This window comes from Pelobates fuscus, chromosome 4 (genome assembly GCF_036172605.1).
Source record: "Pelobates fuscus isolate aPelFus1 chromosome 4, aPelFus1.pri, whole genome shotgun sequence".
Lineage (NCBI taxonomy): Eukaryota > Metazoa > Chordata > Amphibia > Anura > Pelobatidae > Pelobates > Pelobates fuscus.
The window spans coordinates 327,634,080-327,659,471 of NC_086320.1; the positions used below are offsets into that span (position 1 = coordinate 327,634,080).

Here is a 25,392-nt window from a genome sequence, read left to right on the forward strand (position 1 = left end):
GATGACTATGGCTAAGATAACCTGTGAGTCAATTTTATTGAGTGAATTTGCAACAAACACTGAATATACAGAATATTGGATAATTTTCCTCAAGGCAGCTGCTTTACTTGATTTGTGAAAGTGGGTTAAAAACCCTTTGTATTTTGACCTTTAATCATCAGACACTAAGGACTACATTGCAAGCTATTTTTTGATAATTATCATGATGAGCCATAAACTGTGTTAAAGAGAACACAATCACACCATTCTGTTACGTTTTGACAACATGTTTACCTTTATTGGTTGATAAGTAAGCATAAACAGTTAGTGATCACATTTCTTCTGAAGAAGAGTTATTGGCACATTAATTGAGCCATAAGACATTTAGCAAATTTAATACCAATAGGATTTGTTAAACCTGAGAAAACACTTTTCTAACAACTAACAATTTAACTACAAACATTTACCCTGAGTTAATGACATTTGCAAGGTAAGTCACGAAAATTCTATTTCTTGTTATTCAAACAAAACAAAGGACAAATATGCATCATAACAGCAAAAAAACATTGTAAGAATGAAAATACAACAAATAAAAATGTACTCTATAAGAAAAATGCCCAGTTTGTATATGCTTGAAGGACCACTAAACGTACTCAGAATACTTTATTTCAATGAAGTGGTCTGAGTGCAGAAGTCCCATAATTGTTGTCCTACAATATAAAACAATGCTGTTTTGAAGATACATCAATGTTTACATTGCAAGGCTGAACAAATATCTAGTGGCTGTCTTCCTGAGAGCTACTAGAGTGTGTTTATTCTGCAATAACCGACCGTGACCCGGTTATGTGACATTCAATGTCAAACCTCATCAAATGGTAATCATAGGAAAGCATTGGATTCAATGCTTCCCTATGAGAAGCATTTGATTGGACTAATGCGGCACTCAGCACGCATGTACTTCTCGTCCCCAAAGCTTCTCTATATGACGCATTGGATTGTACGAGAAGACAAACAGGAGACAGCCTGAAGGAATACATCACTGGAAGTAGAGCAGGCTGTTCAGAATGAGTAGCAGCTAAGAAAAGGGCAAATAAAAGCCTTTTTTTCCCCCAAATATGTTTTTAATTTGATTAGTGGAGCCATAAATCTAAGCCGTGGTAGAATGCTATAGCGTTAGGAATACATGTTTGTATTCCTGATGCTGTAGTGTTCCTTTTACCCCTTAAGGACACATGACGGAAATATTCCATCATGATTCCCTTTTATTCCAGAAGTTGTGTCCTTAAGGGGTTAAGGATGCATGCATATCACTATTGATTTAGAACACAACAGTATAATGACAATATATCTCACCTACGATCATCATCAGTAATGTACTATGAAGAAGGTAAAATAAGCAGGCCAGATCAATTCTGGATCCATGTAGTTTGTCAGGAGCCACTCAATTTCAGAGTGGCACTGTCAAGATTTAACTTAACTACCCTTTAACTTCAAAAACAGTTTGTAAAATGTTTGGGTTGTTAGCACCTTGAATACACTGATGCAATGCCAGTCAAATAAAAAAAAAAAAAAAAAATCTATCAAATGCCGATGCTGGATTGTAATTTACTCCAACGTTAAAGTCAGCATGCATACACATGATATTAATATATTTTTGTTTTAACTTTAATTTCCTTCTTGTGCAGGGCTGGAGAGAACATGTGGCAAGAGTACTTTATGTATAAATGTATTCAGTAAATCCATTTTAGAGGAAATGACTATTACGTCTGTATCCAAATGCCAAACACAAAACATCAGTTTGATTGAACAGTCAGTACTAGAACAAAGTCAGTTCAGGTAACAATAACACATGCCGTTATTGGACTAATGAACTACATTATGTTTCCTGTATGACTATGAAAAAAAAACATTTTTGGGGGGATAATCTATTTGCATTTATCAGACTGTTTCCATGTATTATTTATAAAACATCTATAAATATAATTAGTAATAATAAGTCCAAATATAAAGCTTCAAAGTATTTGTTAGTTTTTTTAATTCCGTCTGCATAGAAAATCACGCATGCAACAAAGGAATACAAGCACGCAGAGTCTGCATGTACAATAATGTATTTGTGTATTACTGTACAGATTTTACATTCAAAGCTCCCCCTTCATCTAAACTTCCATCTGTCAGCATGTACCTGTGGAATGTATCTGAATGCCCATGTACGTGGAATGAATGCTGCTGAACATGTAAGTATCTGCATGCATGTATGTATCAATATTATGTATGTGTAGAATGTGACAGGATGTTACATGTGTATTTTGTATTACGCACTATGTAAGTGTAATTTATGTTCACTTTGTGTATGTATTTGTATTTATAGTGTGTACCATGTGTGTGTAATGTGCTTTGTGTGTGTCTCTTAATTTTAATAAGTTACTAATAAGATGTGCTTTGTGTAATTGTATATATAGCATAGTTTGTGACACCATCTACTCTACAATTACAAACTCCCGGGGTACAGTCAGAATTACTGCTGTATAAACCACTTGAAGAATACAGGTAAAGGGAAGACAGACTCATCTTCATAATAAAATTCTTGGAGCCATCCATTCTTGGAGCCATGATTGCGTAGCCTCTCAGTTTAGGTGTGTTGGTGCCTTAATGTAAACTATCAATGTAGTTTACTTATATACACACAAACAGTATGCAGGGGTATACACTAAAGTGAGAATTACAGGGAATTCAAATTGAATTCAAAGTGAATTTCAGATTTAAGGTCAAAGTTGCTGAACTGCTTTCAGTTTGGCCTCCTTGGCTTTTAATATGAAATTCACTGTGAATTCTCACTTTAGTGAAGAGCCCTGTAAGTATAATATTTTTGAACATTTATCACAAAATAAAAATAATTAGGGAAGTTTGCTCACTGATTTAAAATTGCTAAATTTGCTTTTTAAATCCCAAAATAAAAGCATAAAACAGCCAAAACGCCTCACCCAAGTTCTCCTTGATCCTAATCCGTACCAGAAACGAACAAAATAAAAGACAGTTAAAAGAACACTCAAGCACCATAACTAAACTAAATTTGCTTTTACAGTTTTTATTTTACTACAATTCTTTGTTCTGCGAATTAATGCATTTAGGGAATGTTATGTACATAAGACTATTAATAAGTTTAATAAATAAATACAATCTGAACTCAATATTTATTCTTTCATCAAACAAATGTACTAAACAGTGATATGATTTAGAGTGTAATGGATAAACCTTTTCGTTTAATTCACTTTGTATTATGGTAAAACAAAGAGTGCTGCTATGTGGGCTGAGAGTGTGCTTACACTGCCAGCTGAGGTCTCCTCACTTTTTCCATCTTCATGGATTTTTGTCCTTTACTTTGTTTTATTTGTAAATTCCCATAATGCACTCACTACAATTTGTTTTTTTGTATTAGAAGATGTATGTGTGATGAGTAGATAGTGCATATGGACAGGCTACACAGTGTAATGGTGAATTTTTGACCTCTTGTTTATTATAAGAAATATCTATTTTTATTACTACTGTCAATAATAGTTTTGTGCCACCATCATTTGTTTCCCCTTTGCATATCATCATTATTATTACTATACCCTACCACTGAGTATTGCTAGCAATACTGCCCCTTTTGGAAATGTTTTCAAGTATTTCACCCGGCTCAGGGATACATTAGCAAGAGACATGTTAAGAGAGGTACAATTGGGGAGCCTAGCCTTCGAGAAAGATGGACGCTTGAATCCAGGGCTCCATCTCCCTAACGCACTCCGCTACCATCAGCGATACCTACGACTACTAACTACAAATTCCGAACCCCACGTACCTCCCAGAGCCCACTGCAAACCCCACAATGATGGGCGGCGGAAAAAAGAGGAAAGACCACACACCATCAGTCGCCTCACTATTCCGGGAGACACGCGGAAGCCTACCAACTCTCAACGCATAGAAGACTTGGGATCAGAGTAAAAAGGGAACGACCCTGAGCCTGACCCAGCGGCTCCCCTCACCATAGGAGTCCTCCGAAGCATGTTACGGGATGCCACAACGAATATCAAGGCCCACGTGGCCACGGAGTTGGGTAAACAGATTGCAGGCCTTAAGGAAGACTTGGAGGCCTTGGCCTTGTGCACAAACCAAATAGAGGCCCGGATCTGAAAACTCTCCAATACCACCTCTGCCCAGAGTCAAGACATCACCTACTTCCACGGACGACTATCCACGATTGAAGATGAACTGGAGGACCTCAATAACAGATCTAGACGCAATCATATCCACATCAGAGGCCTCCCAGAGACTGTTACTCCTGAGTTACTTAACCCCACGCTCAGGGACATCTTCAAATCTATGGCCCCTGAGCTCTCCACCAGAGACATGGAAATGGATAGAGCTCAAAGGGCACTACGTCCTCCGGCTATCAACACCACGAGCCCAAGAGACGCGATCATATGCATCCACTATTTTCATGTGAAAGAAAAGCTACTATCACTCGCTAGAGATCACCTACCGCGTTACCAGGACTCCCGCTGACCTTCTTTCAGGACTTAGCCCCAACCACGCTCAAGAAAAGAAGGGACCTCAAACCTCTTATGCTAGCCCTTCACCAACATGGGCTGAAATACATGTGGGGATTCCCCTTCAAACTCATCGTGAAGAAAAACTGACAAACTCACATCCTCTCCAGCGCTTTAGAGATGTGACGTGGACTCCGTGGGAATACAACTACTAGATATACCAACCATCCTGAGAAACAGAGAAGAAGCTCAATAAAGACCATTTTCTCCTCGCCCTCCCAAGAAGAAAAATTTGCCCCAGAGGTCTGACGGAGCAGCAGCAAATACTCACATTGCCTGACAGGACGCCTTTCCTGGAGAGCAGCTGATCACTGCATGAACTATGCAATTCTCTCCCCCCCCCCCCCCCCCCCACCATGTACTGGAAGACTTCTGAACCTGTAACACGGCCCAAGGGCCGATAAGGACCTGTAAAATAGACTTGCTTACCATAGAGACCTAACCCAGTAGCTTCAACGCCACCACCAATCCCCTCCCTTACTGTCGGAACCCGGGGGACCTTTGTCACGGCTGACAGAAATAACAAATACTCATCTTACCCACGGCAGATCAAAACCCGACCTCTTTCCATCCCGTTCCCCTTCCATGTGCGCCGTTAACAGAGATGCCAGCCACTGCGATTCCGTTTTAAATAAAGAAATAGCCTTTGCCCATATAAAAAATGGTGCTTACATGAGTGCGACATCACGTCCTAGACATGCAGGCACGTAGGTCACATATAGCCAATTACAGCTTAAGGAGGGTTATTTAAACCCAAATTACCTTTTGATCAGTGCCCTGTCATGGTTTTCCTTAGCTGGTTATCCGAGAGAGTGTTCCTGATCTTTGTATTTCTGGTATATGACTTTGGCTTCATTTGACTTCCCTGATTTCTGGTATCCTTGACTTTTGGCTTTCCCTCATCGTTGTGTCTCACTCTGTATCCCTGACCTCGGCAAGTATTTTGACTATTCTTGGTTACGTTAAGTCCGGCCATTCTAAGGTCTGGTTATACGTTATCCTTAGTCCTAGGTGTGATACTATGTCTGGGTGCTGGATCAACAGTAATCCTGACATTACAACAGGGCCCTAGAACCTGCAGAATTGTGTCAGCACATAGCAGCTTGCGAGAGAAAGCTAGAGGAGAATGATCACCATATGGATCAATTTGCTCAGGCCTTCAGTACGCTTTTTACTCGGACGGCTCATTTCCACCCTGATGTCACCTCTGCCTACTGGACCTCCACCTATAGTATATAGGGCACCTACTATCTCCCTATCTCCTCCCCCACATTTTGATGGGTATATCCAAGAATGCCGGGGATTTCTCAATCAGACTGAATACCACTTTGAGGCGGATAGAGCTAAGATTGGTTACTTGATGAACCAACTTAAAGGTAAAGCCTTAACTTGGGCCAATCCATTATGGGAAAGTAATAGCAGTGTAGTGTAGCCACAGCTTTCACACAGCTGGTATTTGAGGCTGTATGGCCAATGCCGGTATTGCAAAAATACCAGCAATGCCAAGGCCGGTGTTTTACTTTGAAGGGACTCTGGGAGAGTGGTTAAAGTATAGCCAGACTAACTGTCTCTGTTATACATGTCATGTCCAAACATTGCTATAAACACAGACTAACACACAAAGACACAGCAAACACACACTTCCACACACACTCACTTTACAAAGACATTGAGACAGACACACATACACAGTGTGCATGCACTGTTATACATACACTTAGACAAAGTATACAGACAATGACACACACAGGCAACAATTTCAGACAGCAGTATGCACACACTGTTATACACAAATTACACACTACTATACACACTCATTCAGACAGCATACACACACTGCTACACACACTGCTACACATGCACAACGCTACACACACAATTAGACAAAGTACACACATTGTAATTGGTTTATGAGTGATTTAGGAAATTTTCCCCTTTCCAAGTGTTTTTTTTTTCTTTTATGTTACTCCCTGAGATTTTACAAAGCATCAGGTGACATCGCGTCCTGTGATGTCATACATATAAACTCATTATGCAAACTAACATATCTGGTATTTTTTTCCAACAAAGGTGGCAATCCTAAATCCACCAAGTCATTAAATATCAAAATTATAAAAATGTTATTACGTTTTGCAGCAGATACATCTGCTTGTAACCAAATATCAGTTTTAAACTGGTTTTATGGATTTTGATAGCAATCCAAGCATGCTACATTGTCCTTATCTGACTTAGTGATAGTAATAATGTAGACATGGAACAAATCCGATAGAAATTACCCTTAGAACAATCTAATTAAACATGCAAAAGTTTAATAATTTAATAATATGGGAAACTATGTTATTAGCAAAAAAAATTATATCAGTAAAGCCATCTGGAGATTTATGGGTACTTGGCAAATTAATAGGACTAGTAACCTCAAATTTTAGAAGCCAACATACAAAGGGAAACTGGGGTTTGATGCGTGTTATGGCATTGCAATTTCTTTATCTATTTAAAAAGTTAAAGTTATGTAAAATTTGACAAGGCTGTCTCACTATTGCACGTCTATCTCAAATATCATCAAAGGCCCAAACCCAGCTGTCTAAATGACTTGCCGTGTAGAATCATAAATAATATTGAATCTATTATTCAGCAGGAAGACGTTCAAATACAAACAGACTTTAAGAAGAAAAACTGTATACCAGACACCACACAGAAATAGTAAAATGAGATAATGTATTTCCAAACGATTATGTGACCTATTACAGTCACTTCCTGTGCAGATATTATAACACACAATAGGTAAATACAAGTAAGGGTTTCTGTCATCAAATGGCACATTATAACCTACTTCTTTTAGACATACTTTAAGGCAGGGGTGCCCAAAAAGTAGATCGCCAGATGTTTTAAACCTACATGATGCTTTGTCATTCTAAATAAATTCTAGAGGCATTCAAGGCATTGTTGGAGATGTAGTTCTACAATATCTGGGGATCTACTTATTGGGAACCCCTGCTTCAAGGCAACAGCTATCGACTAGCTGTAATCTTATGTAGTCCTTATATGAGTTTTCCAAGCACGGCTATTGCATTTCATTTTTCATTTGCATATTAACTGAGCCTCAACTTTCTTTGACAATTTTCTTGCACAACTTCCAAGTTTATTTAGCAGAATTTACCAAAAAATTATGAAATTTGCACATAAAGAGGGCCTACCACTTGCCTTTCACTGTCCCTTTTTCCTCTCTTCACTAATTGCTTTTGAAGCCATTTATTGGAGTGAGGCATGCGGCAGAAGCAAGCCAAAAAAAATTATCTCTGGTGGAGGTTCCGGGCTTTCTGCAGCTGTACGTTCCCAGAATGCTCAGTGCATGTTTCGGTGCCAGATGTAATTTTTCCATAATTACCTTACACCACAGGTGCCTTTACATGCATGATATCACAGGATATTTTAGGTTTGTATTGTGCACAATACAAAAGTGTTACACGAACACAAAAGTTAGGAATTTGTAGTTAGCTCTTAGATTGCAACTTTCCCACTGATGTAACGTTTCCTCTTTAGCTAACTCTTTGGCTGCTATGATATTGGGTTTCCCTTTGGAAGTAAAAAGATCGTACGAATATTGAAACATGACTAATATTCACTTGCCCTGCATACCAAAACATGTGACATTAACAGGATGTAAACATTTCCTTAATGATCTCACAGACATAATGAGCCAAACAAAGCCCCTTACCATTTTTCCCTAGGTGATACTTGCATTAACGATTTTGCTGTGGGAATTACCAACTCGTTTAGCAAACCCAATTCTCAGTGGAGAAACGCGTTGTTTTTAAATGAATATGTTTTGCTGGAAGTACAACAAAGTAACTACACAGGAGGGCCACATTTTGCATCATTTATTCTAAGGAAACATTTAACATACATTTATAGAATGCTGAAAGACGAAACATACCTATACAGTACTGGCTCATTCAGCTGCTGAGATTTTGCTTGCAGATTTATGAGGGCAATCCTGAATTTAAATACCGTACCAATGTAATGCACATGTACAAAGTGCTACAAGCTCACCAAGTAACCTGTAGAAATTAATAACAGAGTAATATTGCCCAATATTGTTTAAAATGTGGAGCTTAAATTATATCCAAGATCAACCTTATACATTTCAAAGGGAAACTACAGAAAATAGGAAACCTGGAGCCCAAGTGTCTGAAGACCAGCATCCAAGAAGATATCTTGTTTGACCCTTCCTACAACCTGGTTACTCTTATCTACTTACCCTGCTATTGACTGTTTCTCTCTTGATTTGTTGCAGTTTTGCTACCTGCCTTGAACTTCAAAACAAGCATAACCACAAAACAGTCTTTTCAGATTCCCACATACCCTATGACAAAAAAAATCTACAACTATGCACTGAAGCAGTTATAGTTCACACCTTTTTTCATTTAATTTTTTTGTTCTGTTCTATTATTATTATTATATTAATATTTATATAGCGCCATCAGATTCCATAGCGCTGTACAATGGGTGGACTAACAGACATGTAATTGTAGCCAGACAACTGGACGTACAGGAACAGAGAGGGTGGAGGGCACTGCTCAATGAACTTACATTCTAGAGGGAGTGGGGTATGGTGACACGAATGGTAAAAGTAGTGGTACGAAGTAGGTTGTGAGTAGATCGTTTTTGACAGTAGCAGGAGAGGAGTCATGGAGGGTGGGGGATAAAAACCTGCTATCAGTTTAATTGATATGCTTTCTACTCACTCCACATACTTCCATTCTCCCCAGAAAGCTGTTCTGGAGTATTCCCCAGTAGACTGCATTCCAGGAGTGAACTTGTACAGGTGTTCCAGAATGTATTAGCACAGTATAAGTAAAGTCTTAGGTTGTCTTGGTGGACATTTAGGTGGTGGAGATTTAGATATTTTACTTGTTTACACTCAAGGTCGACCCAACATGGAACAAGCTTTTGAAAATTTTAGTTATATTTTTGTTTTACCCTTACCTAATTTACCCTTACCCCGTCATACCATTCAAGTATGACACTTCTTAAACTGTCCCAACATCAGGGAACACGATCATCACTAGCTTCATGCAAAGATCTCCCATTATGTTATAAGTTAACTGGGTGTTTGTGATACAGAGCATTAAGGGAAAGGCCAAAAGACAAAACAAGAACTTCCTCAAATTAGAATGGTCTCAGTGCCAGAATATAGCAGACAGTCAGCAGGTAATAAACATAATAAACATAATTAGTCTTCTTAACTGTGTGCTTGTTTAAATATTCTATCCAGCACTCTTCGCAGGGCACGCTCCAGGAAGAAAACAAATGGTATGATGTCGCTGATGGTGCCTTCGGTGCGACTGACTAGGTTTGTCACCTCCTCAAAAGGACGCATGAGCCTACAGGCATTGCGCATGAGCGTCCAGTAACGTGGCAAAAACATTCCCAGCTCCGCAGAGGCTGCCCTAGCACCCCGGTCATACAAATACTCGTTAACGGCTTTTTCTTGTTGGAGCAGGCGGTCGAACATTAGGAGTGTTGAATTCCAACGTGTCGGACTGTCGCAAATCAAGCGCCTCACTTGCATGTTGTTTCGCCGCTGGATATCTGAAAAGTGCACCATGGCCATGTAGGAATGCCTGAAATGGCCACACACCTTCCTGGCCTGCTTCAGGACGTCCTGTAAGCCTGGGTACTTAAGCACAAAGCATTGTACAATCAGATTACACACATGTGCCATGCACGGCACATGTGTCAACTTGCCCAAATTCAATGCCGCCAACAAATTTCTTCTGTTGTCACAAACCACTTTGCCGATCTCCAGTTGGTGCGGAGTCAGCCACTGATCCACCTGTGCGTTCAAGGCGGACATGAGTGCTGATCCGGTGTGACTCTCTGCTTTCAGGCAAGTCAACCCCAAGACGGCGTGACACTGCCGTATCCGGGATGTGGAATAGTACCTGGGGAGCTGGGGGGATGCCGTTGATGTGGAGCAAGACGCAGCAGCAGAAGAGGACTCAGCCGAGGAGGTTATGGAAGAGGATGGAGTAGGAAGAGTAAAGGAGGTGGCAGCAGGCCTGCCTGCAAGTCGTGGCGGTGTCACCAACTCCTCTGCAGAGCCACGCATTCCATGCTTGGCAGCCGTCAGCAGGTTTACCCAATGTGCAGTGTAGGTGATATACCTGCCCTGACCATGCTTTGCAGACCAGGTATCAGTGGTCAGATGGACCCTTGCCCCAACACTGTGTGCCAGACATGCCATTACTTCCTTTTGCACAATCGAGTACAGGTTGGGGATTGCCTTTTGTGCAAAGAAATTTTGGCCGCGTATCTTCCACTGCGGTGTCCCAATAGCTACGAATTTTTTGAACGCCTCAGACTCCACCAGCTTGTATGGTAAAAGCTGGCAGGCTAAGAGTTCAGACAAGCCAGCTGTCAGACGCTGGGCAAGGGGGTGACTTGGTGACATTGGCTTCTTACGCTCAAACATGTCCTTGACAGACACCAGACTGTGGGCAGATGAGCAGGAACTGCTCAAGGCGAGAGACGGAGTGGCGGATGGTTGAGAGGGGGCAAGGCGGACAGCAGTGGTTGACGTGGCTGAAGATGCTGGACCAGGAGGAGGATGGCGGCTTTGAGTTTGTGTGCTGCTTGTACTCATGTGTTGATCCCATAGGCGTTTGTGATGTGCGATCGTGTGCCTTCGCAAAACAGTTGTACCTAGGTGGGTGTTGGACTTCCCACGAGTCAGTTTCTTTTGGCACAGGTTGCAAATGGCATCGCTGTTGTCAGAGGCAGACACACACAAAAAATGCCACACTGCTGAGCTCTGCAGATGAGCAGGAACTGCTCAAGGCGAGAGACGGAGTGGCGGATGGTTGAGAGGGGGCAAGGCGGACAGCAGTGGTTGACGTGGCTGAAGATGCTGGACCAGGAGGAGGATGGCGGCTTTGAGTTTGTGTGCTGCTTGTACTCATGTGTTGATCCCATAGGCGTTTGTGATGTGCGATCGTGTGCCTTCGCAAAACAGTTGTACCTAGGTGGGTGTTGGACTTCCCACGAGTCAGTTTCTTTTGGCACAGGTTGCAAATGGCATCGCTGTTGTCAGAGGCAGACACACACAAAAAATGCCACACTGCTGAGCTCTGCAATAACGGCATTCTGGTGGTGGCAACAGCATGCGTTGATTGGCGTGCTGTCTGGCTGACCCCGGGTGCCGATGCATGCTGTCTGACTGTGCCACTAGCTCCTTGCGACGACCTCCCCTGCTTCCAACTTGTCTCCTCCTCCTCTCTGTCTCCCAATCTGAACTTTCCCCCTGTTCTTCTTCTCTTCTAGCGGGCACCCACGTGACATCCACGGACGCATCGTCATCATCAACCGCTTCACTTGTATCTGACAACTCAGCAAAGGAAGCAGCAGCGGGTACAACATCATCATCATCACACCGTACGTCCATGTGTGTAATGCTGCCTGACTGAGACATATCCCTGTTACCTACATCCTCTGGCAATAATGCTTGCGCATCACTCATTTCTACCAACTAATGTGTAAATAATTCCTCTGACATATCAAGTTAAGCGGCTGTGGTGCTAGTGTTGGTGGTGGCGGCAGGCGGGCGAGTGGTAACTTGAGAGGTGCCCGATGCTAAGCTGGAGTAGGATGGTGCGTCAAGGTTCCGAGCGGAAGCTGTAGAAGATTGGGTGTCATGTGTTAGCCAGTCAACTATGTCCTCAGAACTTTTCGAGTTCAGGGTCATGGCCTCTGAACACTGGGCATTATTCTAGGGCCAAAGGGAATCACAGCACCACAACCACGAAGGCCCCTGTGGGGTGGCCTGCCTCTGCCTGTCCTTTTTTTTTGATTAGTGGTACTATGCGTGCAAGCTACTGTGACAGCAGATATGAGTGGCACTGTGCACTGGCAGAAGTTGGCAGAGTAGACGCTGTAGGCCTGACACACATGCTTGCAGACAACTAACTGCTATTCAATCTATTACAGTAAAATTGTATTCTTTTTTTAAATGTACACTACTGTTACACCAGATATGAGTTGCACTGGTGTGACACTGTGCCCTGGCAGGCCCTGAAACGCACACGTGTGAAGGAAACTGACTGCTATTAAAGTACAGTCAAAAAAGTTTTTTTTTGTTAAATGCAAGCTATTGTGACACCAGATATGAATGGTGGCACTGGGCAAGTGGGCACAGTATACGCTGTGAGCCTGACACACACGCTGGCAGACAACTAACTGCTATTCAATCTATTACAGTCAAAATTGTATTTTTTTTTTTAAATGTACACTACTTTTACACCAGATATGAGTTGCACTGGTGTGACACTGTGCCCTGGCAGGCCCTGAAATGCACACGTGTGAAGGAAACTGACTGCTATTATATTACAGTCAAAAAAATTTTTTTTTGTTAAATGCAAGCTATTGTGACACTAGATATGAGTGGTGGCACTGGGCAAGTGGGCACAGTATACGCTGTGAGCCTGACACACATGCTTGCAGACAACTAACTGCTATTCAATCTATTACAGTCAAAATTTTATTCTTTTTTTTTTTTTTTAATTGTACACTACTGTTACACCAGATATGAGTTGAACTGGTGTGACACTGTGCCCTGGCAGGCCCTGAAACGCACACGTATGAAGGAAACTGACTGCTATTATATTACAGTCAAAAAAGTTTTGTGTTGTTTTTTAAATGCAAGCTATTGTGACACCAGATATGTGAGCCTGACACACACGCTTGCAGACAACTAACTAATTAGATTACACAGGAAAAAAAAAAAGCAGACTGATGTTCTAGCCCTAAAAAGGGCTTTTTGGGGTGCTGTTATTACAGCAGAGATCAGATGAGTCCTTCAGGACTGTAGTGGACACTGAATACACTAGCCTAGCTATCAATTTCCCTATTAAATCAGCAGCAGCACACTGTCCCTCCTCTCACTAAGAATGAAGCTTCAGAATGAATCTAAAATGGATGCTGTCCAGGAGGTGGGAGGGTCTGGGAGGGAGGATCTGCTGCTGATTTGCTGGAATGTGTCTGCTGACTGTGAGGTAAAGGGTCAAAGTTTACTCAATGATGATGAATAGGGGGCGGACCGAACATCGCATATGTTCGCCCGCTGTGGCGAACGCGAACAAGCTATGTTCGCCAGGAACTATTCGCCAGCGAACCGTTCGGGTCATTACTAATTGCAACACAATGTGTTAAATAATCTTTCAAGGTTGTTAGGCAGCTATACATATTAACTACAGCAACAGTAGTACTATTATATATAAAGACTGTATGACTTGTTTCACATGGGACCATATACAACACTATCTGCTGCACTTCACCAAGGAGCAGTAGGTTCCTCTCTTGGACATTACTCCTTCTTGAGGTTCTCTCTACCGAGATTCTTAGCCGACCTATTAAATTATTAGTTTGTCTAGATCTGACTGAATCTAAGCTTTGGTGGTAGAGAGATGGTTCCAAGAACTGTTTTTGCACAATGCCTGTCTTCCTGGACTGACCTATCAGTTTTCTAAACCTGATAGCCTTGAGTGTCCATGTCTAACCACCACTGCTGATAACATTTAACTGGCGTTCTCTCTGAACTCTTTTGGCCATCTTTGTTAATCATTTTGCATTTCTTGCTTTGTTTCCTCAGCAAAATGCTATGTTGACTGCTCTTCCTATATGTGATTAGTAGTCTGATGATCAGAAACGCATTGTTGTTTCTCTTTTCGCTGACTTGTTGACTTGCCATTCCATTGTATATGTGGCACAATAAAAATAAAATTAATTAAAATATGCCGGAAAAAAAAATGCAAAAACAACTGAGACACCCAGAAGCATTATTTCCTGCAAAGCAGTAAAGTATGGGTCTGATAATACATTAAACTCTAGGGCATGATCATCAGGGGATTATAAGCCTAAAATTGCAGTCTCTGTTAACAGGTCCACAGAGCCCAGCAGTGATTAAACAGGTACAGCTATTTTAGAATATAAAATATTAGAGAACCTATATGAATAATTTGGATATAGAGCCCCATCTCTTACACTTCATACCCACAAATGCACTAAAAAAGAAATATGCCCTTTGGATAAGTTTTTTCCCCCAAAGCAATAGATGCATCACTGTAAATCTTCTATCAATCTCTCTGCAGTTGACGTACGGCGGGGAGACATCCTTGTCGAAGATGTGTTTTATAGTCTAAATTCACAGTACAGCAACTATAGTAAAAGTAGAGAAATATTTAAACTGAAAGGCTTTTTATAAAATATAGCAGTCATTTCTCTTCTGCAACATGTGCTGTTTTAACTTGCAGACAATGTACATGCATTATGCTGCTGATCGAGGTTAATTTTTATAAGGTCATTATATTATGGAGGATGATACATTTGCAGCAATCAGAACAGCATAATTATGATACTAATATAATACCTAAAAGAACAATACAGTGGCAGACGGCATCTATTATTTTAGCAATTTAATCCTTTTTTTTCTAAATTTTTACTTGACAATTAACCATTGTGTCATTTTAACTTGTCACAATATGTTAAACTCCTTATATAAAAAAGGAAAGTACTATTGGTATTAAATGCCCAAAAGCATTATGCATTGAAAAATAAGGCATTAGATCAACTGTTCTAGTTAATTAATGGTATTCACTCTTTAGCTTAAATTATTGTCATTTAATAGGTGTATTAGGGTGAGCTCTACAACTCATAATTAAAAGGCCGAAGAAACTGATTCTAATAGCTATAAAAGGGTCAAAGAAGAAAGTGAACAAGTAGACCACCAACGCAATAGCAAGGGAAATGGGTCTGTAAAGAATACTCGTATTGGTCTGGGAAAAAAGAGAGAGCAACTCTGGAAGAATAGAAAGTAGGTGGGGGATGGACATGGGGGAGTACGAAGGCTATTGACCAGAAAATGGGAGGCTGGAGACAACAAAAATATTTCTGAAATTGGATATCCAAAAATATTGGCTTTTCAAAGGAAAAGTATCTTAAGAAGTAATATTATCAATCTTCTTCCTGAACGTACATCTTGGCATCATGGGAAATGTATATAGCAAATATCTGGGGTCCAAAGCTTAGCCATCAGTTCTCTGCATGTTTATTTGAACAGGACCCTTAATTCCTTTTGGTTCTGTTTATCTAAATATATCATTACAAACAAATGTGTTGTGCAGGTTGAGCTGCTGGTCTTTACAATGATAGCAATTATTAGTAGTAATATTACTATAATGAACACAAAATTATAACTAAAACAAGAAACACAGAAAGGATCCCTTAAGTGTTTGGTAGATGTCCTATAATGCAAGTGTCGTTATTTGGCATCATATTGAAAGGATTCTGGAAAACAATCATACATATGAAAAGTTGCCTAAAAAATAAACATTTTGTTATTGGAAAATGTCAATGCCCATACAGTGCCCCAAAATAAATCTAATCAAATCTGGGCTTTACGTCCATCCATACAATAGTAACCTCTAACCTACTATATTTTAGAAACCTTAAAATTGCAAGAATGCCAATAGGATTCCAACAATTCCTATACAATCATGCAGCCTTTAGTTGTATTAAACACAGACATTCATGGACAATGTTAACAAACAAAAAGGCTCACATTGCATTCTGATGGGGGGGTGAGGGGGCTGGCTCTTGCTTCTGGTTGCCTTATTGAGACTCATACGCACACCAAAACCATCCCAAAGTCAACATCTCCATAAAAAGGAGAATCTAGCTCAGTCAACACTAAGGATCTTTATTTTCTTGCATGTGATAAAAGACCGGGTGGAAGAGGATTGAAAAGGACTTTACAGTAGTTACAGAGCTGCTCCTTCTATTGGTCTCTCATGGCCGCTCTTGTTGGAATTTGGACATGGTGTTTGGACCAGTGGTATCAGGAGTATGTTTGTTAAATGGTAGTGTCCCATCGCTCTTTGGTAACGTATACATTGTTATTGACAGAATTAAGTTTATAAACCCTGTAATTCACAGGGATGACATCACTGCATTAATGATGTGGAACAATGAAGTACATTTCTGAAGATACATCATCCTTTTTATGATATAGTTAATACCTATTAAATAAAACATTAAAATGGTAACATCAGCTTGGTGTTAACATATTTCCTCTCGTCAAATTTATTATAACTGGATTAAATTGTACCTACATTTTATTTTATACTTCTGAAAGAGCGGCAGTAATCGTTTGGAGCTATATAAACATACATGCACATAGAATATTATGATGTAAAGTTATATCCATTTATAAAATAATGCCGAAATCTATATAGTTGATTTGTAAATTGTTAACCAAGACTAATTACATCAATTCACAAAAACAGTTAATGCCACTTTTTATTTAGCAGGGGATCTGAATTCCAAATTATAGTCAGGAATCCCAGCTGAATGGTAATTCAAATCTGTATTAGCTGGAACCCAACTAAAAAAACTCTAATTAAAGGCTTGTTTTATTTTCTGTGTAAAGCAAAATTGCTGTTTTAATACTTCAGTTAAATGTTTTGCATGCCTCCAACGAAAAGAAACAAACATATATTTATCATTCTAAAGACATGCAAAATCTATGAAAATAAAGGATATTCTATGTAGAGAATCATATGATAATATAATTCTGTTTACATATATCTTCATTTACAGTTATACGGACCATTTCCTCTAAAAATAAAGTCTTGAACCTGTAAAAAAAAGTGAGCTATTTCTAAAATGAATGCTAAAAAAAAAAGTTTGATTATTTAACTAAAGTAAAGAATAAAACATGCCTTTAATTTAATGGAAATATGATATATTACTAACACTAACTTCAGTAAGAATAAATGGAAAGGGTTAGGGATTATGTTTTTTAAATCAATTGTGGCTTTCATATAGTCCAATTAATCAAGGTCTTGTCTGTAGTGAGGAGGCATGGTCAAATACTGAATGGCAAAGAGATTATTGACCAGAGTAGTCAGTAAGTCTAATTTATGATCCATTGAGAACAGATGGGATGAAAGCAAGGCTATTGTCTCTTTCTGTTAGTTTGATTGGAGCCGATATAGTCATCTTCTAGAAAATAATTTATTATGTAATAAAGAACTGAAATCTGTCTGCGTAGATGTGTAAATGGTGTCTTCACCTTAAAAGTTGGTGTCAACTGAAGTTTTCTGACTTGAGATTCTTGTGAATGCTGAAACTTTGATAGTACAAAGTGAGGACAATGCAAGATGGTCATGATTGGTACATACAGGATCGGGATCTGAAGTTGGCATGTGTATACATGGACTAAGGTCTAAAGAGCATAGACTAGTCAAGACCCATACAACAATAAAGTGGCTCGATCTAATAGTAGTTAGTAGTTAAAGTGATGCTGCAATTCAAAAATCCAAGCATATTTAAAGGACTGAACACCTCATAATGATACATTGGGACTGGCTACACTGTGGCTGTTAAAATATAAGATCCTTATAAGATGAGGAATTTATGGACTAGTAGGAATGCGTAATGAGGAATTCATGGACTAGTAGAGGATACATTTGTGACATAATATTCAGGTGTATGTTAGATTGCCTCTATGTGATATGAGCATTCCAAGACTAGATGGAAGGGGATCCACTAGTGTTATTCTGATAGTGTGAAAGAACAGATTGACCATGCATCTGGGAGACAGGTGAAGGCAACATGATTTCTGTTTTAGACACAGTTACTTGGTTGAGAAGAAATGGTCCTGTTTGATATAATAACTTAGAAGGCTATAACTTATGGTTTTATACATACAGTTGCAAGAAAAAGTATGTGAACCCTTTGGCATGATATGGATTTTTGCACAAATTGGTCTTAAAATGTGATCTGATCATCATCTAAGTCACAACAATAGACAATCACAGTCTGCTTAAATTAATAACACACAAAAAATGAAATGTTGCCATATTTGTATTGAACACACCATGTAAACATTCACAGTGCAGGTGGAAAAAGTATGTGAACCCTTGGATTTAATAACTGGTTGAATCTCCTTTGGCAGCAATAACTTCAGCCAAACGTTTCCTGTGTATGCCCCACATATCCAGTATGTTGCTAAAACCTGTCGTTTCCACCTTAAAAACATTGCCCGCATCCGCCCCTTTCTCACGCAAGATGCTGCCAAAGAGCTTGTTCATGCTCTAGTAATCTCTCGCATGGATTAATGTTATTCTCTCCTAGTTGGTCTCACCAAAAGCCAACTGCCCCGCTACAATCAGTAATGAATGCTGCCGGCAGGCTGATCTTTCTCACCCGTCGCTCCTCCCATACCTCGCCACTCTGTCAATCCTTACACTGGCTTCCTGTATCCTATAGGTGTCAATTCAAAATACTAACCCTTACCTAAAAACCTCTAACCAACTCTAGCCATTCTTACTTTTCTTCCCTGATTCATAGATATGCCCTTTCTCTGGCTCTTGGCTCTGTCCATGACCTTTTCCTGTCCGCTGCTCGCACCCTTACTGCTAACTTGCGCTGAAAGGACTTCTGCCGGATCCCCTATACTCCGACTGAGTATATCCGCTGTCGTTCTCCCAGATCCCAAGTGAAACAGTGATTATGAGTGTGAAAATAGCTCCCAATCCCCCAAACTCGAGCCTAGACTGCATAAAGGGGTAAAATGATCTGTTTAATCCAGGCCCAATGACCTGCTTTTATGCAGTACAAGGATACAGAAAATACGTCCATGAATCTCCCACACAAAACAGGGTAATCCCTTCCCTGTGCCTGGGAGATAATTGAGTCAGGAACTGTACAAACACAATTATCTCCAGGCACAGAAAAACATACAATTTACAAACACCCCAAAAGTACCTTCAAAGCAAATGAAAACCCCACAAAAGTTACATCCCCTGATAGCCCCTATCTGGGTGACCAACATGTCCAAAAGTCACCCAGATAGGTTCAGGGGTTCGACTTTTCCATGAAAGTCAATTATTTGACAGACCACACACATGGTCCTATGCCCAAAACAGTTTCATGAAATCAGGACTAGCGGTCAGTCAACTTCGGTGGCAGGAAAATGAGAATGGAAGGAACACACAAGGCGAGGAGCATGAACAGTGTCAGCGGAAATCCAACTGCGTTCCTCAGGCCCATAGCCCCTCCAATGCACCAGGTACTGGAGGCGACCCCTGAGAAAACTAGAGTCAAGCACAGCAGCTACTTTGAACTCCTCATGATCCTCCACAGAAACAGGAGGGGGAGGGGGAACATGCCGGATATAACGGTTACACAGGAGGGGTTTCAACAAGGAGGTGTGAAAGACGTTCGGAATACGTAGGTTCCTAGAAAGATCCAAGGCATACGAAACAGGATTAACTATGTAAGATTCGAAAAGGACCGATAAAACGAGGAGCCAACTTCATAGAAGGCACACGAAGGCGAATATTGCGAGTGGAAAGCCAAACCCTCTCCCCCACGACATAGGATGGAGCCGCCCTGCGATGCTTGTCAGCTTGAACCTTTTGGCGAGCAGCAGAGTCCACCAAAGAACGCTCAACCTGCTCCCAAGTAGTACGTAAACCAGCCAAATGCTCATATAGAACTGGCATGCCCTGTAAGGAGAATGCAGCCGGAAGAACATCAGGATGCCGGTCATAAACAACATAAAAAGGGCTTTTACTGGAAGATTCATGAGCCGCGTCATTACGAGCAAACTCAGCCCAAGGAAGAAGGTCAGCCCAATTGTTCTGATGGTGGGATACGAAACAATGAAGATACTGCTCTAGGGATTGGTTGGCACGTTCAGCAGCTCCATTAGACTGGGGGTTTTAAGCAGAGGAAAATGAGAGAGAAGTACCAATCTCTGAACAAAAGGCTTTCCAGAACCTGGAAATAAATTGGCTACCCCTATCGGATACAATCGATTTAGGAATACCATGCAACCGAAACACCTCCCTGGCGAAGATAGAAGCAAGTTCCTCGGAAGAGGGCAATTTGACAAGAGACACAAAATGAGCCATCTTAGAAAACTGATCCACTATCATCAGGATGACTATTTTACCATTCAAAGGAGGCAATTCAACAATAAAATCCATGGATAGATTGGACCAAGGCCTCTCGGGTATGGGCAACGGGTGCAACAGCCCTCAATGAACTCTATGAGAAGACTTCATACTGGCACAAGTAGTACATGCCTGTACGTAATTGGTGACGTCCTTGCGTAAGGAAGCCCACCAAAAGTATCTAGAAACTGCTGATAAGGTTTTAGAAATACCAGGCTGTCCAGCAGTTTTGGTGTCATGATATAATGACATATTGTCCTGTCTTTCGGGGACATCAACGAACAGTTTATCAGCAGTTCTCTCTCTAGGTGCCAAGTTTTGTTTAGCCTGTATAACTTGCAATAGTGAAGAAGAAATAGACAGAACCGTAGTAGCTATTATTCTGTCCGGGGGAATGACAGGGGTATCATCAAACTCTTGTTTGTCGGTAGTTTCGAATTGCCTGGACAGAGCGTCGGCTTTAGTGTTATGATCACCTGGTCTGTAGGTGATGATATAATTGAAATGAGATAAAAACAGTGACCACCTGGCCTGCCTAGAAGACAATGTTTTGGCTTCACTAAGGTAGGAAAGGTTTTTGTGATCCGTAAAAATTAGGATGGGATCCTTAGTACCCTCTAATAGATGTCTCCACTCCTTAAGTGCTAAAATAATAGCAAGGAGTTCTCGATTGCCTATGTCATAATTCCTTTCGGCTTTGGACATCTGTTTGGAAAAGAAGCCACCAGGATGTAATGGCTTTTCAGGTGATTCTCTTTGAGATAAGACAGCACCTACCTCAATATCAGAAGCATCAACTTCAAGAATATAAGGCAAAGAAGGGACAGGATGCTGTAAAATAGGAGCAGAGGCGAACATAGTCTTAAGAAATTCAAAAGCCTCAAGTGCCTCTGGGGACCAGACACGAGTATTACCATCCTTTTTAGTCATACGGGTTATGGGCGCTACAAAAGAAGAAAAACCTTTAATAAAGCGTCTATAATAGTTAGAAGACCCAAGAAAACGCTGAATGGCTCTCAAACCTTGAGGTAGAGGCCATTCTATGACAGCAGAAAGCTTCTGGGGATCCACAAGAAAACCCTTAGCAGAAATTAAATACCCCAAAAACTGGATTTCGGATTGATCAAATAAGCATTTTTCTAGTTTACAATAAAGGGTTTTTCTAGTTTACAAGAAGGGTTTTCAAAACTGTTTACAAATCAACAGCACATGGAGAGACAAAACAATATAAAAACAGCCAGGTGCAAACCATATAAGCACTCCCTCAAGTGCTTTAAATATTCAAATGTATATAGGATATAGAATGCACACCATAACAATCTCAAAAAAATATTTAAATTTTATTATGTACAAAAAAGTACCAGAATGTAAACATATAAGAAAAAATAAATATAAACAAAGTAACAGAAGTAAAGGCAGATACAATAAAATAATAGTAATAAATTACCACAAAAATCCTTACAAGCCTCAGACAGAAACACGAGTCACCAAACCCCCCCAACGTTTCGGCACCAACTGGCTGCCTTTATCAAGGGTACCTGGGATTATCACAGGTACCCTTGATAAAGGCAGCCAGTTGGTGCCGAAACGTTGGGGGGGTTTGGTGACTCGTGTTTCTGTCTGAGGCTTGTAAGGATTTTTGTGGTAATTTATTACTATTATTTTATTGTATCTGCCTTTACTTCTGTTACTTTGTTTATATTTATTTTTTCTTATATGTTTACATTCTGGTACTTTTTTGTACATAATAAAATTTAAATATTTTTTTGAGATTGTTATGGTGTGCATTCTATATCCTATATACATTTCAAAACTGTTTAAACATGCATATGATGAGTATGCAAATCCGTTGAATATATTAATATGTCGTCCAACTACACTATTACAAATGTGTGAATAAACTCCCCTAAGACGTCATTAATAAATTCTTGAAACACTGCTGGGGCATTACAAAGACCAAATGGCATCACAGTGTATTCGTAATGACCAGTGTTAGTATTGAATGCAGTTTTCCATTCATGGTCCTTCTTTATACGTATTAGATTGTATGCACCTCTAAGGTCCAGTTTAGTAAACACAGTTGCGTGTTTGAGCCTGTCAAATAATTCTGTGATTAAAGGTATAGGGTAAGCATTTTTTATGGTGATTTTATTTAGACCCCTATAATCGATACAAGGTCTCAAATCGCCCTCCTTTTTCGACACAAAGAAGAACCCAGCCCCAGCCGAAGAAGAGGATCTCCTTATAAACTCCTTTTGTAGAGATTCTTTAATATATTCCTCCATGAAACGGTTTTCTTGAGGAGATAAAGGATACACCCTACCTTTAGGAGGTATAGTGCCAGGCAATAAATCGATAGCGCAATCGTAGGGTCTATGAGGCGGTAATTTGTCAGCCTCCCTTTTATCGAAGACAGTCTTGAGAGATAAGTACTGAGGAGGTATAGCAGTAGACAAAGGAGGAGTAGTAGGAACATTAATAGAATTTAAAGGGGTGATTTTAACGATACAAGACTCTTGGCATGCATCATTCCAAGATACTATTTGTCCTGACTCCCAGTCAAAAATGAGATTGTCAGAACGTAACCATGGATACCCTAACACGATGTGAGAGGAAGGAGAGGTAATGACCTGAAACCGAATGGTTTCCAAGTGTAAAATCCCTGTATACATATGCAACGGTTCAGTTTCATGAGTAATAATTGGGGAGCATAATGGTCTACCATCTATGGCCTCAAGGGCCAAGGGTGTCTTCATCTCTCTAATGGGTATATTGTTCTCCCTAACAAAACCAGAATCTATGAAATTCTCAGCTGCCCCTGAATCGACCAGGGCTAGTATGTTCCCAGCTATGCAATTATTTTCCATATGTAGAGAAACAGGGAGAAGTAATCGGTTAAGAGGCAATTTTGGGGACTTAGATATCACACCCAAGGCCAGTCCCCTATATGGTCTTAGGTGCTATAGTTTTCCGGAAGCACAGGACATTCTTTTAGCATATGGCCCTTCCTACCACAATACAGGCAAAGTCCCTCCTTTCTCCTATAAAATATTTCAGCATCAGAGATTTTGGCAACCCCTAATTGCATGGGTTCCTCCTCTGATACCTTGAAACTCTCAGGATTAGTAACTCTAGGAGTATTTAAAGTAACAAAACGTTTATTCCTATTCTTAGTATAGAGTCTGTCGCGAATCCTATTGTCTATATCAATGAGATAGTCGATAATGTCCTCTAATGGGATAGGAAGATCCCTAGCCGCTACCTCATCCAATATAGTGTCAGATAAACCTTCCGTAAATGCAGTAGTTAGCCCATTGTTGGTCCAATCTACCTGTGAAGCAAGGGTACGAAACTGAATAGCATAGTCAGCAACAGACCTAGATCCCTGTTTGATTCTCATTAATGCTCTGGCGGCATTCTTCAACCTTTTAGTTGTGTCAAAGGTTCTACGAAAAGCCGTAAGGAAGCTATTGAAATCATGCACCATAGGTCCATTAGCCTCCCAAATAGGATTTGCCCACTCAAGTGCTTTATCAGTAAGTTGGTGCATAAGGATCTGGTACGGTTACCGGAGTAGTTCTAGATATCTATCCATACGGTGATCCTGCTCTACAAATCTAGCCTAATGAGAAGCCATTTGCTGAGCTAAATCTGCGGGTTCCAAGGCCCTATCGTAATGTCACGGTAGTTTACCCCAACTCGGAAGATTTAGTCCAACAATTGACAATATAAAGCAGAGATACGTCTTACCGGACCTTAGAATGGCCGGACTAGACGTAGAGGAGAGAAATACAGAGTCAGGAACGATCTGAGGTCAAGGGTACAAAGAGACAGTGAAAAACAAGAACTAGCCAAGGTCTGGTACACAGTAATCAGCAAGCCGGCAAACAGTACAAAACAGGGATAAAGAGATAGACGGAGTCAAATACAAAGCCAAGGTCAAGTACGAAAAATCACAACTAAACACAACAAGCGCTAAAGGGAACTGAAACAGAAACCACGATAGGGCAGGGAGTTAAGGGAGAGGTAAGTATAAATACCCTAACATTTAATTTGATTGGCCCCTGTCATATCCACGTCCCCAAAATGTGAGTGTATGGGGAATGTGGGATGACAGGGGCCAATGGGAGACCGTTTTAATTTACGGCTCCCACTTCCCCTTTAAGAGAGTGCCCGAGACGTGCTCTTGGAGCTAGACGGGACACATGACCGCATCCCGCAGGCGGTGGGAACTGAGGACCTCGGCCGGCCCCCGGATAAGGTAAGTACCGCTACACTCCGGCCACAAGCTCTCATTTGAAAATCCAGGGTCCTGCTGGGAAATAACCCGGCTGCACTTCCTCCCTGTGGACCAAGTTGTTGCTGGGGACGTAGGCAATTCCCGCTCTAGGGGGTAACTCCAGCAGCTGGGGAGAGGGACCTGTTGTCCTTTCTCCCTTTAAACTATACTGCCGCTGGGGAGTGGGACTGACAATCTCCTCTCCCTGGACCTCATTTATGGAGCCATCCTGCTTGGTGGGCAGAGGCCAGTGGTGCTCATAGCCAGCGTTTCAGCTGGGTTGGCCTGTTTTTCATCAAGCCCCGGAACCAATGGACAGGTAGGGCAGAGGCCAGCTGCGCTCTGACCTGATGCCAGCTCTTCTGCTGGGAGGGTGTCAGTGGAGCCAGTTAAACAGTATTTTACAGGTTTCCCTGCAGAGCCCATAGTCTGTGGGCAGGAAGCTAGCAAGCAGGCTCCTCCAGGAGCTTGTGGCAAACTCACGTGGGAAGGGAAGTTTGTCACAATCTATACTTATCCAAATCTGTCTCTT

General features: G+C 40.8%; 1 protein-coding gene across 1 annotated transcript in view; it reads right to left on the bottom strand.

Annotated features, from left to right (window-relative positions):
* The window catches only part of HDAC9 (histone deacetylase 9), a 581,709-nt gene that overhangs the window by 509,236 nt on the left and 47,081 nt on the right, over nucleotides 1-25,392 (bottom strand). The window lies entirely within an intron of this gene.